Here is a 15886-nt window from a genome sequence, read left to right on the forward strand (position 1 = left end):
GCATGTTACGTACTGCACAAATCCTGGCCCTGCCATTCAAAACCCCGTTGATATAACATGTCTGCTGGAGTTGGGCAACACTTGACTGCAGGCCTGGAACATTTGTCTAAATTGTACTCTCTTCTCTTTTGACACCGCTGAATCCAAGTGTTCTAAAATTCAGAGAATTTTACTCTGTGACAATGCAAGAATATTTGTTCATGAATACTGACTGAAATGCTCTTTCACATTTTAATGTGTGATTTTTTTCAACATGTCTCATAGGATTGTGCTTAGTTAAAAAAAAAAAAAAACTGTTCCCTGGATATGTTTTTTGGTATTTTATAGAAGATTTCATTTCAATAAGTGCCTGTCAAGATGTGTGAAGCGCTATTGGAAACACATATTTGAAATAAGACAATGTAGTTATGGAATCGTCTACCTGAAAACCAGTTCAGGGATGCTGACAGAAATTAAACAAATATAATACTGCAGTGTTCAATTAAATAACTTACTAACAGGGCAAACCATTATGGGAGGGAAGAATTCTGACAGATATGCTTAAGAAATTATTCTAAGTGTTGGTATTGGAATAGGAATTGTAGTGTGACCAGATTAATTTTTTTTTTTTACATTTTTTGACATTTTAGAATGTTTCTATAAGAATCAAGGGATGGTAAATAAAGCCCGAAGAAGTTCTGCGGTTGTGAAAATTTGGTATTTATTCCCAACCTCTACTTCCTATTCTTTTGGCAACAGTGCCAATTTTTATTTGGGAATCAACCCCACATGCCCTCTTCTGTCCATATGCATAGGTGGGGCTCCACCATGTCTCAGGAGTGAAGCTTGTGATCCAGTCCTAAAACAATCAGTGCATTGCATTTTCCTGACTACAATAATAGATTGGGGATAGACATGGGACTCAGTCAAAACTTCAAGAGACAGAGACTTCTGCTAACTTGTATGCTTTGCAGATAGGGGAACCTAGATACAAAGCTACAGAGCATGTTCCACAAACTTTGAAGGGTAGAATACAGTGAAGAAATCAATTTTAAGAACAGTGATTCATTGTAGATATCAGAAATTATTAGATAAATCCACTTTATCTCACTTCTGTTTATTGCCCCAATTTATTATGCACCCACTGTGTATGTGGGGTAGCACTAACGTTTGAACTGTTGAAAGATAAACTCAGATATATTAAAAATTTTTAAAGTTTACTTGAGCAAAATCAATTCAAACTGGGCAGCACCAAGCTAGAAATGATTAGGAGCACTCCACTGTAGGATCCTGGGAAGAGAATTTTATAAAGAAAAGTATAAGGAAAGCAAGAAAATTATTGTGTCTTTTTTTGGAAAAGCCTAGTTGGCTCTTCGTGATTGGTGGTCTTTAGGTTTTGATTTCTTAAACGATAGGCATTTATAGGCCTAGGTTTTTGGTTTGTTTACCTAAGCTTCTAAGGTATTAAAATCACCTCAGTCTAATGGTCTCCATGTGTGATTAATTTAACAGTACTTATCAGATGATTAAGTGAAAGGTAAATTTTTTTTGTGAGGATCTTGAATTTGATCTGGTAAGTGAAGCAAAATGAAACATGAAAAAATTAAATGTACAGAGGCAATGGTTTAATTCGATAATCTTAGCATTACTGGGAAAAGCCATTAGGGTTCAGGTCTTTTAGTCACATTAAGAATTGTACATGCACATGATTCTTCGTTTTACTTTAAAAAAAAAAGGTTTATTTATTTATTTATTTATTTATTTATGTATTTATTTATTTGAGAGAGAGTGCATGCTCGCATGCACATGCACATGGCGGGGAGGGGCAGAGGGAGAGGGAGAGAAGCAGACTTCCAGCTGACCATGGAGCCTGAAGCCGGGTCTAGATCCCACAATCCTGGGATCATGACCTGAGCTGAAATCAAGAGTTGGATGCTTAACCAACTGAGCAACCCAGGTGTCTCTGATGCTATTTTCACTTTTAATCAAATGAGTGATGGGGAAGATAAAGTTTGAAGGGAGTCCAGAGAGATTATCAAATGTCAGCAAGCGGGATGGGAGGTGGATTTGGGCATATCCAAAGATGAATGCAAGGAATCTAAGAACTTAGATTACTTGACAATATTTCTCATTCCAGTACTATAGGTGATAATGTTGGACATAAATCTATAGTTCATTTGTGAACAATATAGTTGACTTATAAACAATACAAATATTTGTAAAACATAATTTTTCTGATTGGATGTCAGCATAATACTTGGTTTAACTTCGTGATGTCAATGAAATCTGTTTATTATATGAAGTCAAACTATGGCTTCTGATGAAAGGGCATGCTATAGTTTAAAGAGCACATGAATCTGGAATTATAGTTTCTAATCTTGATTGCACTACTGATACACTGTCTGACCTTGGTCCCTTATTTCCTAATGTGTATGTAAAGTGAGGATAAAAATTCCAAGCATTTTTAAGAAAATATTTTTGAAAGCTGGTTAAGAAATGTGAGCTATATAGGATTATAATTATTATGATGAATTATTATTTTATGCCAGTAAAAGAAAATGAGTGAGCAGTTATGAGAGCCTCTATTTTTTCTATATATTATGTATTGTGACAATTTGATGTAGTGATTACAGAAACTATTTTTTCATAAGATTCCTCAGCTCCTGTTAAAAGGAAGATGACCCATTACATTATCTTTTTATTTCAGAGTGAAAATACCTGAAACGTCATGCAGCCAAAGAATGATGTTATACCTCTGAGCTCTACTCTGTACACTATTTCAAATTAAAAAGAATCATTTAATCAAAGATTAAATCATAGGTCATTTTGTTAAACCATTTATAGATGAGGAAATGAAAGATGAAAGAGCTTTAATGACTTGTTTTAGCTCTCTCAGGTTTTCTTGATTTCCAATATGGGTTTTTTTCCCTGTAAAATATAACTTAATTGTGTTCTAAATTCATTGTGCAAGGATGCTTGGGCTCAATGTTTGAAATAGCTAAAGAAAGTACTCAAAATTTGGTTGTAATCCATAGTCAACTTGAATATAAGGGCCTTTTAATAGAAATATTCTGACATTTCACTATTGTGACTTTCAGGTAATTAAATCATCAGTGGTCTGTCAACCTGGTACCATGTACGGTTTGAGTGAAAAGAACTCAAAATTGTAGTAGCAGTTTGTAGAAAGCTAGAATCCAGCAGATTGATTGGACAGAAATCATAGTTGACTGGCTACATTTCAGAGTGTTATGTTTGTGTCACTAAGACTCGATTCTAATTTTTACTTTTTATTTATTTTTTAAAGTTTTATTTATTTATCTTACAGAGAGAGAGGGTGTGTGTGTATGAGCAGGAGAAGGGACATAGGGAGAGGAAGAGAGAGAATCTTTAAGTAGACTCCCCATTGAGAGCCCAAGGTGGGGCTTGATTCCAGGACCCTCCCAGGACCCCAAGATCATGATCTGAGCTGAAATCAAGAGATGGAGGCTTAACCAATTGAGCCACTCAGGTGCCCCAAGACCTGATTCCAGTTTTTTTTTTTAAAGATTGTATTTATTTATTTGAGAGACAGAGAGAGAGAGACAGAGAATGAATGGGAGGGCAGAGGGAGAGGGAGAAGCAGATTCCCTGCTAAGCAGGGAGCCTGACATGGGGCTCGATCCTAGGACCCTGGGATCATGACCTGAGCCAAAAGCAGATGCTTAACCGAATCACCCACTCAGGCACCCCTACCTGATTCTAATTTTTTAAAAAAATGTTTTCCATGTTGTATTTATAACATGAAATCAAAATTTTTGGAGGTGTATCAATTGGGGGTTCTGTTTGGATGTCAGTAATCATATTTATCAGCTTAAGCACAAAGATTCTAAATTTTCCATTGCTTAAAGACAATGGATGAATATTTCCAATAAGACCTGAATATTTGAAAATTTAGCATTGTGGAGGAAAGCAAGAATTAAAGGGAATAGAGGTAGGAAGAAAGGACAGTGTGAAAGAAATGATGTAGGCTCGAAGTAACCATGTAGGAGATATTGGTGGTGTCCTCATATTCTTTTTACTTGATCAGAAAGTCATCCCCTAGCTGTGCAAGTGTTGAGGCTAACTCTGGAGAATTGTCCTTTTGCTGAACGGATCCTCATCTGCTAATGTTTGGAAGATTACATGCCTCCTTATCCCTGGGGAAGCCAATAACTGACTAATACAAGCTACAAAAGCCCAGCCCTCTTGCTTCAGGGTGAGATAACCTGTGCAATTTATACTTGAGACCAGCCTCTACCTGAATTCACGTGCTTGCTGGCTCTTTCCCCTTCTCTATCCTTCCCTCTGTCTCATATACGTATTTCCTAAAGAGAACTTCCCCAATAAATCATATATGCCTGAATTCCAATCTCAGGAGCCCCTTCTAGGGAGTTCTACTTAAGAAAAGGAAGAAAAAGAAATAAAGAAAAGTAAAAAGCAAAAAACCCACAAAAACAAAAACACCCCAACCCTGCTGTCCAGCCCTGTGAGATGTTTTTTAAACCATTAACTCCAGGCAAACTGCAACACCTGGTTTTGTCTTTCACTCTAATTCACTAGTGAACCTAGTCTTTTTGCAATTGTCTTTAAAATTTTTCATTAAAAACTCAATACAAGCACCCACTTGTGGCAAATACTGGAGTTCAGGTCTACGGCCAAAAGCAAATTTCCCATGAAGTTCAGACAAAAGAGAAAGAACTAGGGAAAGAGCAAACTTGATTTCCTTGTTGAAGCCTATTTATTTCATCTGTAGAGATTAGTGTTAGAATAAATAAATGTTGTTTTTACTTTATCTAGTGCATATGAATAAATACAAAGAAACTTGTCATTCGAAAAGGTTAAAATAAATTTCAGAGAATGTTTACTTAGATAAATAATATCCACATTGATTAATAAAGGGAAGTCAGAAGGTACATTTCTAATGTGAGAAAGCCTTATCTGACATTCTAAGGACATTTACCAAGCTTATCCTACTAAAGAGAGAAACAGTATTGTGTTTCAGGGGTAGTGGGGGTGGGGGTAGCAGTGGTGGAGTAGGTAGAAAAATGACCCAATCTCTAGAATTTGTGACTAGGTTGTTACCAGATAAAGGGGCATTATCAGGCAAATTTTGAATTTTGCCAATCAGTTCCCTTTAAAACTGAGAAAGTGCCTGAATTACTGTAGGTAGGCCCAATATAATCATGAGTCCTTAACAGAAGCAGCAGGAAGCAAAAGAAGACAGTGTTAGAGTGATGCCATATGAGGAAGAATTGACTGTTGAGGGCTTTGCTGGCTTTGAAAATGGAATGGGACCATGAGCTAAGGAATTCTGGCAGCTTTTAGAATCTGGATTCGCCCTTAGGATCTCCAGAAGGAAAGACTTTCATCAGACTTCTTACCTACCTATTAAGAATTTGTGTTTTAAGCCACCTGTTTGTTGTAATCTCTTATAGCAGTAATAGGAAACTAATGCAGTATGTGTGAAGATATAGTTTAAAATTTAATGTTATTAGACTTTTCAACCATAAAAATAGACGACATGGTGACTTCCATAAATTAAAAGATATATATATATATATCACATATATGTGAATTTAGTAATTTTTCTTTGTACCATGAACAACCTAGGTATTCACTCTCTACGTCATGTTGCATGTTATTCTCTACTTTTGCTCTCTTATACAAATATAACCAGATATATCACATGTATGGCTATTCTTATACCTAATTTAATTAATTAATATGGGCAAAAAATGGGATTAACCTTGCTTTTTGCACTTAACTGTAATACGGGCCTTATTCCAGGTCAATTGGTTTAATAAATCCAACACTTCTTTTTTCGTAGCTTTGAAATTGTCTATGGTGTTGACAAATATTTATGTTTCTAGTTCTTTGTTGTTGCTGTTGTTTCTTATGCCATGGTTTACATGGCATACTAGACATACTACACATTACATTACTATAATTTATTTTGGTAGGCATATCCACATGTGTTGAGATGTATATTTATAGGATCAGTTTACAAAAACTGAGAGTGTTGAATTTTGATTTTTTTCAATTTTGTGCTCACAGGCCAAGTATGCCATCAGATGTAACAAAGATAATCTCTGAACCTCACTTTAAACATTAATTTCATCCTTTTCTTCTGCTGTATTTAAGATTTCAGCTACTGACTTGCAAAACAAAGCAGTTGACAGACTTTTTTTAAAATTTCCAAGCCTATTTTACTAAAAAATACATTGGAAAGGAAAGAATACTCATAAAGAAAGGCTGCAAGCAAAGGAAAGCAAAGGGCTTGTATATTTGCTTCTGCAACAATTACACCTGAGAAACTGCTCTAATTATCAACCTCTAGATAATACATGTTACCTGTCTGCTTTTTAAATTTGCCACAGGATTCAGTTATAAAACATGCTGATACCTCAATGGAAGCGGAGAGTAATGGAGTACAAAATTTAGGGGAAATTCACCAGAACATATACCCCACTAGAAAAGTTGTTAAACCTGTTACAATATCTCCACAAATGCAAATTTAATCAGCTCTGATCAGGGAAGTAAGATCTGGTGTCCATGTTTTCTACAACACTTGATAGCATAGGTAGAGTACTTATTAATGGTATACACAATATGGGAAATAACCTGGTGGACTGGAAACTGATTTTACCTTTGCTGTCATTTTTTGTTGTCGTCGTTCAGATTTCTTCTATCCTCTGGTAACTGCCCTGGCCCTAGGATGAGATCCTTGATAGGCCTCGTAGTTCTTATAGTTATCTTAGATAACAAAAAGTTCTGTGCAATTGGTGCTATACCTCCAGCCTCTCTTGATGAGATTGTCTTGACCCTCACAGAAGGTCTTCTTGGACATGATTCAAAACCACTTTTAGGCATGGGAAGCTCTGTTTTCCATGTGGCCCATGCCTTGTCCTTTGGAAACCCGTTGTGGATGGTCAGTGGCTTCCCTAATCAACCCTCTCCTCTGCCACCACAGGCTGTTTTGACCAGCCTCCTGTCCCTTCTATAATCAGGCTTGAGTTGGAGATTAGACTGGGTATCCCTAAACTCCAGGGGATTATGTCAAACTCCTCAAGGAGTGGTCTTTTTGAAGCCCTGCTCACTTGACTTGGAACCAGAGACAAACTCACCATGTGTCCCCACGTGCCTCCTCCTAGCAACTGTCTCCAAAGAAATCCTCTTCCTGTTTTTCAGTGTAAAAGCTGCCTCTCTAACCCCCCTTTAAAAGCCAGAGATGAGTGAAAATCAAGAGTGAGTTAAAACTGATTCATAGACAGCCCTTTTGCAGTCCTGCTAGTATTTCACATGGGAATGTTGAAGTAGTTGGCACCTACTGTCCTGGATTTCAGTAGAAACTTGAGTCAGAAACCGCCCCATTCAATATCCTATTACTGTGATCAGACTTGTGGATCCTGGAAAGTGCACAGCCATTGGCTAAAGCTATAGAAAATGAGAATTAGGTCCTGGAGGTGGTGTGGCTGGTAGGAATAAAACAAAATATTGGAATACCAGTGAACTAGGCTGATGTTTAATGCAGAATTCCAGTGTCAAAAGAGGGTATATCATCAGAAGTTTAAAGCAAAAACTAGTTCTAAGTCCTGGGCAAACAGCAGATCCAGGAGGGAAAAATCTGCAGGCTGGTATCCAGGCACACACTGCCCACTGATTGTTAATACATTAAATGTGTTTCTATTGCTTCATGCACTATGTGAACTGGTATTAATGACCTCTGTGTTGAGCCCCTGAATTGTGCTAGCAGCTGGGGAATGAGCCAGGTGCTCTGAAGTGCGGTCTCTCTGAGGCCGGGAAGAAATGAAAGACATTATTGCTGCCTTTTTTGTCCTTACCTTCTTCAACTCTTCTACTTGCTCCTGTCACATTTATAAGTATCTCCAGTTTAAAGGGAGCATTGGCAGATAAAACTGATTAAATCAAGGTGAATTCTGGCACTAAAGCTTAGATGTGATTTGCATAAGAATCTGGAAACAAAATGAGGGAGTTAGAATTATCAGGGAATGCAAATTACTAGTGCTTCTATTTGTATGAATAACTGCATGTTTTCCAAATTATTTTGTAGTAATTGAATCAGAAAACAATAACCATTTATTTGCTTTCTCAAATCCCAGGCATTAAGGAAAAAAAATGCTCTCTTGTCTTACCCTTCTTAGATTTCATTCTATCCTGTTGCAGTGTTTGCTTTATTTCTAGACCAACCTGTGGCAGAAGGCCAATCGCAATCTGAAAGACATCAGTCACAGTCTTTGGTTTATTAAGAATATGTTCATATTAATAGGTTCCCTCTAAGGATATCTCACATCACCATTCCTGAGCCAAGTTTAAAACAACATGTGTAATGCTTTGAATACTGAGATGTAATGGAGTTGAAGGTACCAATCTGTGTATGCTTTGATGACTGTTATTGAGTGGGTTTAATTCCATTCAGTATGAAGTTGGCTCTTTTTTAGTCTTTATGAATTGAGATACTACACTGAGCAGTCTAGCATTTTAATTTTTCCCTTTTTGTTACTGGAAGTAGCATATGGGTATGAATGTACACGTTGCAGATATAAGTCTTCTGGGGGACAGAACAAGTCAAAAGAACACAGTGTAATTCAGTGCCACGAGATATAGGTTGGATTCCTTCACTCCCATTCTTGGAGTTAACACTTTTAAATCTTCAAGGTTGGATGGGACTTTAGAGGTCATGTAATCTGATCGTCTAATTTTACAGATGAGGAAATTATAGCCCATAATAGAGGACTTGACCTTGATTAGTCCAAATAGATTTTGAAACACTAATACTCAGAATCACTTTCATAATAGTGGAAGCTAGGGATTGTCACATATACGTTGTTTACTTGAAAAGGTATCGTTTAAATGTGATTATAATCACATATAAGAATCATAGGTAGATTAACATTAGTTTGTGCACAAATTATTTGGTCAGTGGTATTAGATCCAAGGTAGTGAGATTGGCAACTGGCTCAAAACTGTCAGTTTTCTTTCTCCACTGTAATATAAATTTATTTTTTCCTAAAAAAACAAAACTAATGAACAAAAGATTTGAATACAGAAAACAAACTGGTGGTTGCCAAAGGGGAGGTGTTGGGGGGATGGGTGAAATAAAGGGGATCAAGAGGTATAGACTTCCACTTATAAAATAAATCATGGAGATGAAAAGTACAGCATAGGGAATATAGTCAATAATATTGTAGTAATGTATGGTGAAGGAAGGTGACTATACTTACCATGGTGAGCACTGAGTAATATATAGAATTGTTGAATCAATATGTTGCACACCTGAAACTAATATAACATGGTATGTTAATAATATTTCACAAATGTTTTCCATTTACTTTTTTCTTCTGTTGAAGAAAAGAAAAATAAATTAAAAATGTAATATAATTTTAAATGGAATATTTCTGAAGGAAACCATACAGTCTAATTATCTGAGCTCTGGAATAGAAATCAAGGATGAAGTGTTCCATACATAAATTTGGCTATGACAGCTATTTGAGAATATGATAATTGCATGAATGGGTGGAGGAGTTCACTGCCCTGGATACTTTGCTTACCTGAGGTAGCGGCCAGTTCCCAGCTGCAACCCCTCACCAGGAAGCTGGGTAACAGTGCAAATACAATCACTTACGATCCAAATGAGGGTGCAGATTAATGAGAAAGGCAGACACTCAATGGAGGACATTGTTTACCTTGTCCTGGGAACTGACCCTTGGATGTACATCATCACATGGAAACTGAGCCTGATCATTTTATCCTATCCTTTCTTTCTCAGTTACCTTTTGATTTTTCTCTAAATCACAGATTGCTTTTTGCAAAAGACGAAAGTGGGGAACGAGCCTGTGTTCTTTCATCACAATGGTACTCAATCTTCAGACTTTACTGACACCCAGATATCCTAAAGCATAAAGATCTTCAAGGCGTTGTATGAAAGTGTGACAGTTTCTTGTAATTCTGTTCAAGATTTTAAGAGCAATGGAAGATTCTAAAATGCTTCTTTCTCTATTAAAAATACTGTCATCTTTGCTATTTTACCTTTTTGACAAATGTAAGGATTATGTGCTAGCATAGATCGATTTTTCTTTTAAACCTCTGTCAGTTCCAAAGAATGAATACAGTACCAAAAATATGTGTACAATGGGAATATTTATAACCTGGCAATTTCATATACAAAGAGAGAAAATATACCTGAGAAAGAGCTGAAACAGTCTTCTCTTAAGATATTTTATTGAAATATTTTATGTCTCCAAGGCAATTTATACTTCCTGTGACATGTTTAACAATTAATACAGTGGAAAAAATATGCCAGTAGGTATCTTGATAGTCCATTGTGTCTTTCAAATGTAAAATCATTATTTGAAGTAGTTCTCACACCTTTTGAAACTTATAATAATGGACTAACCATGTATTTCTGAGCATGTACTGAATTTATGTGGCTTTGCTGGAGGAGTTGAAACTCCTAGTCCATGCATATGTAATGATGTAAAGGGACTTTTAAAAGCAACATCTGCAACTGAAAACAATTATAAACATTAGTATTTACCATATGCAATGTACTGTGTCATGTTTTTCACATACATTGGCTCTTTTAAATTTGGCAACAACCCTGCACATATGAAATAATTGCATTTGTTTTCAGATGAGAAATTTCAGAAACAGAGAAGTAACTTGCCTAGCTAAAATTAGGTCATGGAGAGAGTGCCTGGGTGACTCAGTTGTTTAAGTGTCTGCCTTCATGATCCCAGGGTCCTGGGATTGCTCCCTGCTCAGTGGGGACTCTGCTTCTCCTTCTCCCTCTGCCCCTCCCCCTGGCTCCTGTGCTTCTGTGCATTGGCTCTCTCTCTCAAATAAACAAATAAAATCATTAAAAAAAATAAAGTTAGGTCATGGAAAGGTGGAGTCAGAATTTTACATCAAATTTGCCTGACTACAAAATTGAGAATTGCAGTTGAGAGAGATGGATGTGGGACTATTTTTCTTTCTTTCTTTGAAGAAAAGCATTGACTCCATACACTGATACTTTTTTCCTCTATTTATTGGTATAGCTTGTAGGTAAGCCACAGCTCGTACCTAAGGCATAATGGGAACAATGATTAATGATGGTGAGAAACCTAACTTAACACATTTCTCTCCCTTTAACCCCCACTCAATCCATTACTAAAACCTCTCTATTCTCTACGAAGCACACATCAAATATCTAAGTCTCTATTGTTCTGATTCTATGACCCTGGTCCAAATCATCATTTTTTGCCTGAACATCCACCATATTCTCCTCATTCTCCCTGCTTCTGCTCTTGCCAACTCCAATGTATTCTTCAAATGCTAGCAGGGCAAATTTTTAAATTGTAAATTAGAACATGTCAATTTACTGATTAATATTCTTTAATGTTTTTCCAACCTATTTGTAATAAAGTAATATTTCTTATTTAGGTAGACAAATTCTTTAGTTCTATGGCTTTTGGTACCTCTCCATACCTTCGTTTCATACCACTCTCAACATATTCCATACTTTAGCCACACCTGTTCTTTTTCGTATATGCCAAGCTTTGTTCTGCCTTAGGAGTTTGTATATGTTATTTCTGCCTGGAAGGTTCTATCCCATTCTTCCACAACCAGTTTTATTTTTTTCCTTCCCTATGATATATTAGGTTAAATATCATCTATTCAGAGAGGCTTTCTTTGTTTATCTAAATTAGCTAAGTCCCATTGTGCTTTTCTTAACATTTAAAAATAATTTGTCATTTTATGCAGGTTTGTTTATATACCAATTCTACCCTACTAAACTCTAAGTTCTATAAAGTAAAGACTATATGTTTTGGCTTCCCCACAGTATATCCTGCCTTCTAAGCTAGGCACAAAGTTGGTGTTCAGTTGAACAAAGTGAATAAAATTACCATAATCAACTTTGTTTTATTTTGTGATTCTTATTAATAAAATGGAAACTTAAATCAATTGCTAAATGTCTTTGTTGACCATTTACATTATGTCCAGTCTATTGGGAAGAAACTATGCAAAAAGATCAGTTACAGTATGCCATTACAATGCAAGTACTCTTTCAGAGTTAAAGATCACCTATTATGAAAAACACAGAGGAAGGAGCAACTAATGTTGGCTTAGGAATGAATTCACTGACATTGTGACATGGGAACCAGGTCTTAATGATGAGTTATAATTTTCCAGATTCAAAAGGTTGAACCTGAGTGTTGTGGGATATTTGTCTTTGGATGTGTGGCAGAATCCTGTTTGGAATCCTGGTGGGAGAGGAGCCCAAAAGGCAAATTGCACTAAAACATCTTCTGTACCAGACCATCGGGTTTTTAATAGAGAAGTGATCTGATCCATATGATTTTATGGAAAGGTGATGTGTGAATAAAAAAACCAAACATTGAAATTAGAAGGGAAATTAGCTATGCAACAGGCGATATGATACCCTTTTTTGGGAATTCAGAAATAATGACCTCAAAAGAGATAATTAGAATATATTATTTATCTGGAGGTGGTCTCCATCTTTACCCTTTATCAGTCAGTTGTTCGACTTTTCCACATTTGACTTTAGCATACATTTTCTAAAATACATTTGAAAATTGGGTATTTCTCTAGCAGATCGTATATAATGCAAATATAGGGTACAATGTAATGAAGAATATGGTCAACTCTACAGTGTTTGAGACATAGATGGGAGAGAGACTTCATAAACTATGCCATGCTTGAATTAGGACCTAAAATATAGGGGCAGGCTCACTTCAGGCAGAGGGAACAGCATAAGCAAAGGCGTGGAGGCATGGTATGAACCAGGGATGGCAAATAATGGAATAAGCTTGAAGTACAGAAATAACCATAAGGATTCTTACATGTCCATTGATTGCGGATTTTGGATGAATAAAAGGGGGCTCAGATAAAATACATAAATTTTATCATTTGGGGGTTCTATTTGTGCATGTGGTCCTCTAATGGTGAGACTGCAGCCATAATTAAGTTTCATGAGCTATTTAAATGTAGCTGGATTCTCATCACTACTAAGGATGTTCTAAATGTTCTTGAGTGGTTATTTTAAATGTTTCCGCTCTTCTTAAACTCCAACCTTGCCTCACCCAGTTTCTTGTAATTTATGGCTTTGAAGTGGGAGCCATCTGACAAGGGATGATTCAACTTCCTATCTCCTGGATTCAAAGCTCCTTTTCTCTCTGCCTATCAGACTCCCATCCCACATTTTCCTTCTTGATCTCTGTTACTCCACCAAATTGCTCTTAGAAAGAAATTTGCTGCCACAACTTTTTAACTCCCTCTCACCCCTGACCTCTTGTAATCCAGTTACCTTCTTTAACGCTCTTTGGAAATTAATCATTTCGTAATTTCTTAACATTCCAGGGCAAATGAACTTTTTTCAGTCCATCTAATTCTTAGCTCCACCTTCTGACTCTCCTTTCCACCTTAGCCTTCATGCTTATTGTCTTTGATTATTGCCTTTTCACATCTTATCTTTTGTCTTTTCACATGGATTAATTCTCCAAAGTCCTTTCCTTAACCAAATCTCTCCTTTTCTAGATTCTCCTTTAAACTATTTTTGCTATATTGATATCTACTAAATCAATATCTTTTAGGGTCCATAGACACATTTCTAAACTGGTTTTCTAAAAAAACTCCTACATCCTATACTTTAAAATCAAGAAATATTTAAGATTTTAGTATATGTGCTGCCGAAGCGAGCACAAGAAATATTTAAGATTTTAAGCCAACAGTTCTTCCAGCTTTCTTCATTCTGTTAGAAGGCCAGGAATTTTCCAGTCATCCATGTCTTATATGGTGAACTGTTCCCCTCCTTAATCTCCCATATTTAATACTGTCAATTGGATATTGAGACAATCTTTTCCATTTAACTTTGTCTTTATATTCTTATTGCTATATGTTGCCTCAAATCCTCATTTTCTCTTGTCTATACAAGCATGATGCCATTCTGTTTTCACCTTTATCCTTTCAATATAGCACAGCCCCCCCCCCCCACCTTTAAATCCCTGGGAAAAAATCCCCCCCCCCACTTGCTGGGTAATAAAATCTTCAATGGCTCCTATTTCCTAACAAACTTAGAGACAAAAACCTGAACTGTAACTGAAAGTCCTCTGCTATATTTTATACTCTCATATATAAAGTATAATTTCTGCTTTTAAGTTGTTTTTAAAATAACCTCTTTATTTAGTTCATGGGTGGTATATTAGTAATCTATTGCTGCATAATAAGTCACCCCAAAATTTAGCAGCATAAAATAATATACATTTGTTACCTCACAATTTGTGTTTAGGAATCTGGGCATGGTTTAACTGAGTTGTGTCCTTCATAGTCTTTCGTGAGACTGCAAATATTGCCCAGGGCTGAGATCTCCTCTGAAGGCTCAACTGGGGCATGTGTTTTGGTGGGATTTCATATTTTGATGGTTTTTGGAATCAGGGCTTCTGGTCTTTGCTAGCTGGAGGCTGCAATTAATTCCTTGCCATGGGGACTTCTCCAACATGGCAATTTCCTTCAATTAAAGCCAGAAAAAGAGAGTCTGACAGCAAGACAGAAGTTATTCTTTTGTATATCCTAATCATGGAAGTGTCATGTCATCTCATCATCTTTGTCATATCTATTGATTAGAAGTACTAGTTCATGTCTACACTCAAGAGCATACCCAAGGGGAAGGAATTATACAAGAGTGTGAATATCAGGAGACAGAGATCACTGGAGCCATTTTAGGGGTATCCTGTGTCAGAGATATTGGAACAGGATATGGGTATTAAGTTGCAACTGGATAGCAACTGTAATATAGCCCTAGTGAGGGGTAGTCTTGACAGTGCATAGGGAAAAGAGGTTTGGATGATGTGCCTGGCCATCCAATATGTGTGGAAAGAGAAGCGGGCTGAGGTCAGACATGTACAGACTCATATACATACTCCTTAACACATCTATATGTATGTAATCTATAGGAGTTTGTATATGTATGGGAAGAGCCAGTGACAAATGGCATGGCTAGCTCTTCAGGGGTCCAGGAGGAGAACAACTAGGAAATTGAAGATCAAGAGGTCTGAGAAAGAGGCATTTTGTTGTACACATGGAAGTAGGTATGAAGTTTGAAAATCCTCATATCAAATGTTAATGCCAATCAGAGAGCACCTACAGGGTTAGAGCCACTACAGAATAAAGTAGATAAAAAGACTTGGCCATGAGCCAGAATTTGTCACCAGCCATTCCCATGCTGGCATAATGAGCACATGAGTAAAATGAAGAATGGAGGCTATACATGAGTCCAACAGCATGGGCTCCAACTTACTGAGACTAGTCTACCTACTACTGCTACAAAATATCTACCTTGTTGATGACAAAGACCAAGACTAGTCTCTGGATATGGCACCACCTTTTGAGGAAACTAACTGGCTAGTTGGTGACAAGTAAGCAACATTGGATCCTTTCTTTCCCCAAAATGCTAGTCATTAGCTCTGATAAGCCATTTCAGGGGTGGGTTTGCATTTCCTACCAAGAGGATCTCATCCAGCACTACTATCTAAGTTAGGTTTACATAGTATTCAATCCACCAGCATGGGATCCTGATAACATTGTGTCCATCCACAGGACCCATTTTTATAGCAAAGGAGGTATAAGGTGGGCCCATGACTGTTGTGGTTCACATATAATGATAAACAAATGCATGAATATAAAGATCTTTCATTCGGGCCCAACACAAGACACCTTTGAAAGCTCTTTATCATTTGAGAACTGCCATTCAAGTCAGCTGAGTCTGTCAGGACCGCATTGCAACTCAACTTCTTCCTCTGCCTCACCTTGCTATGTCTCTCCTGCCTCTGCACAAGTGTTGGTTCCAAGCACACTTCTTATTAAGCATTTT

Source organism: Ursus arctos, unplaced genomic scaffold (assembly GCF_023065955.2).
Source record: "Ursus arctos isolate Adak ecotype North America unplaced genomic scaffold, UrsArc2.0 scaffold_1, whole genome shotgun sequence".
NCBI lineage: Eukaryota > Metazoa > Chordata > Mammalia > Carnivora > Ursidae > Ursus > Ursus arctos.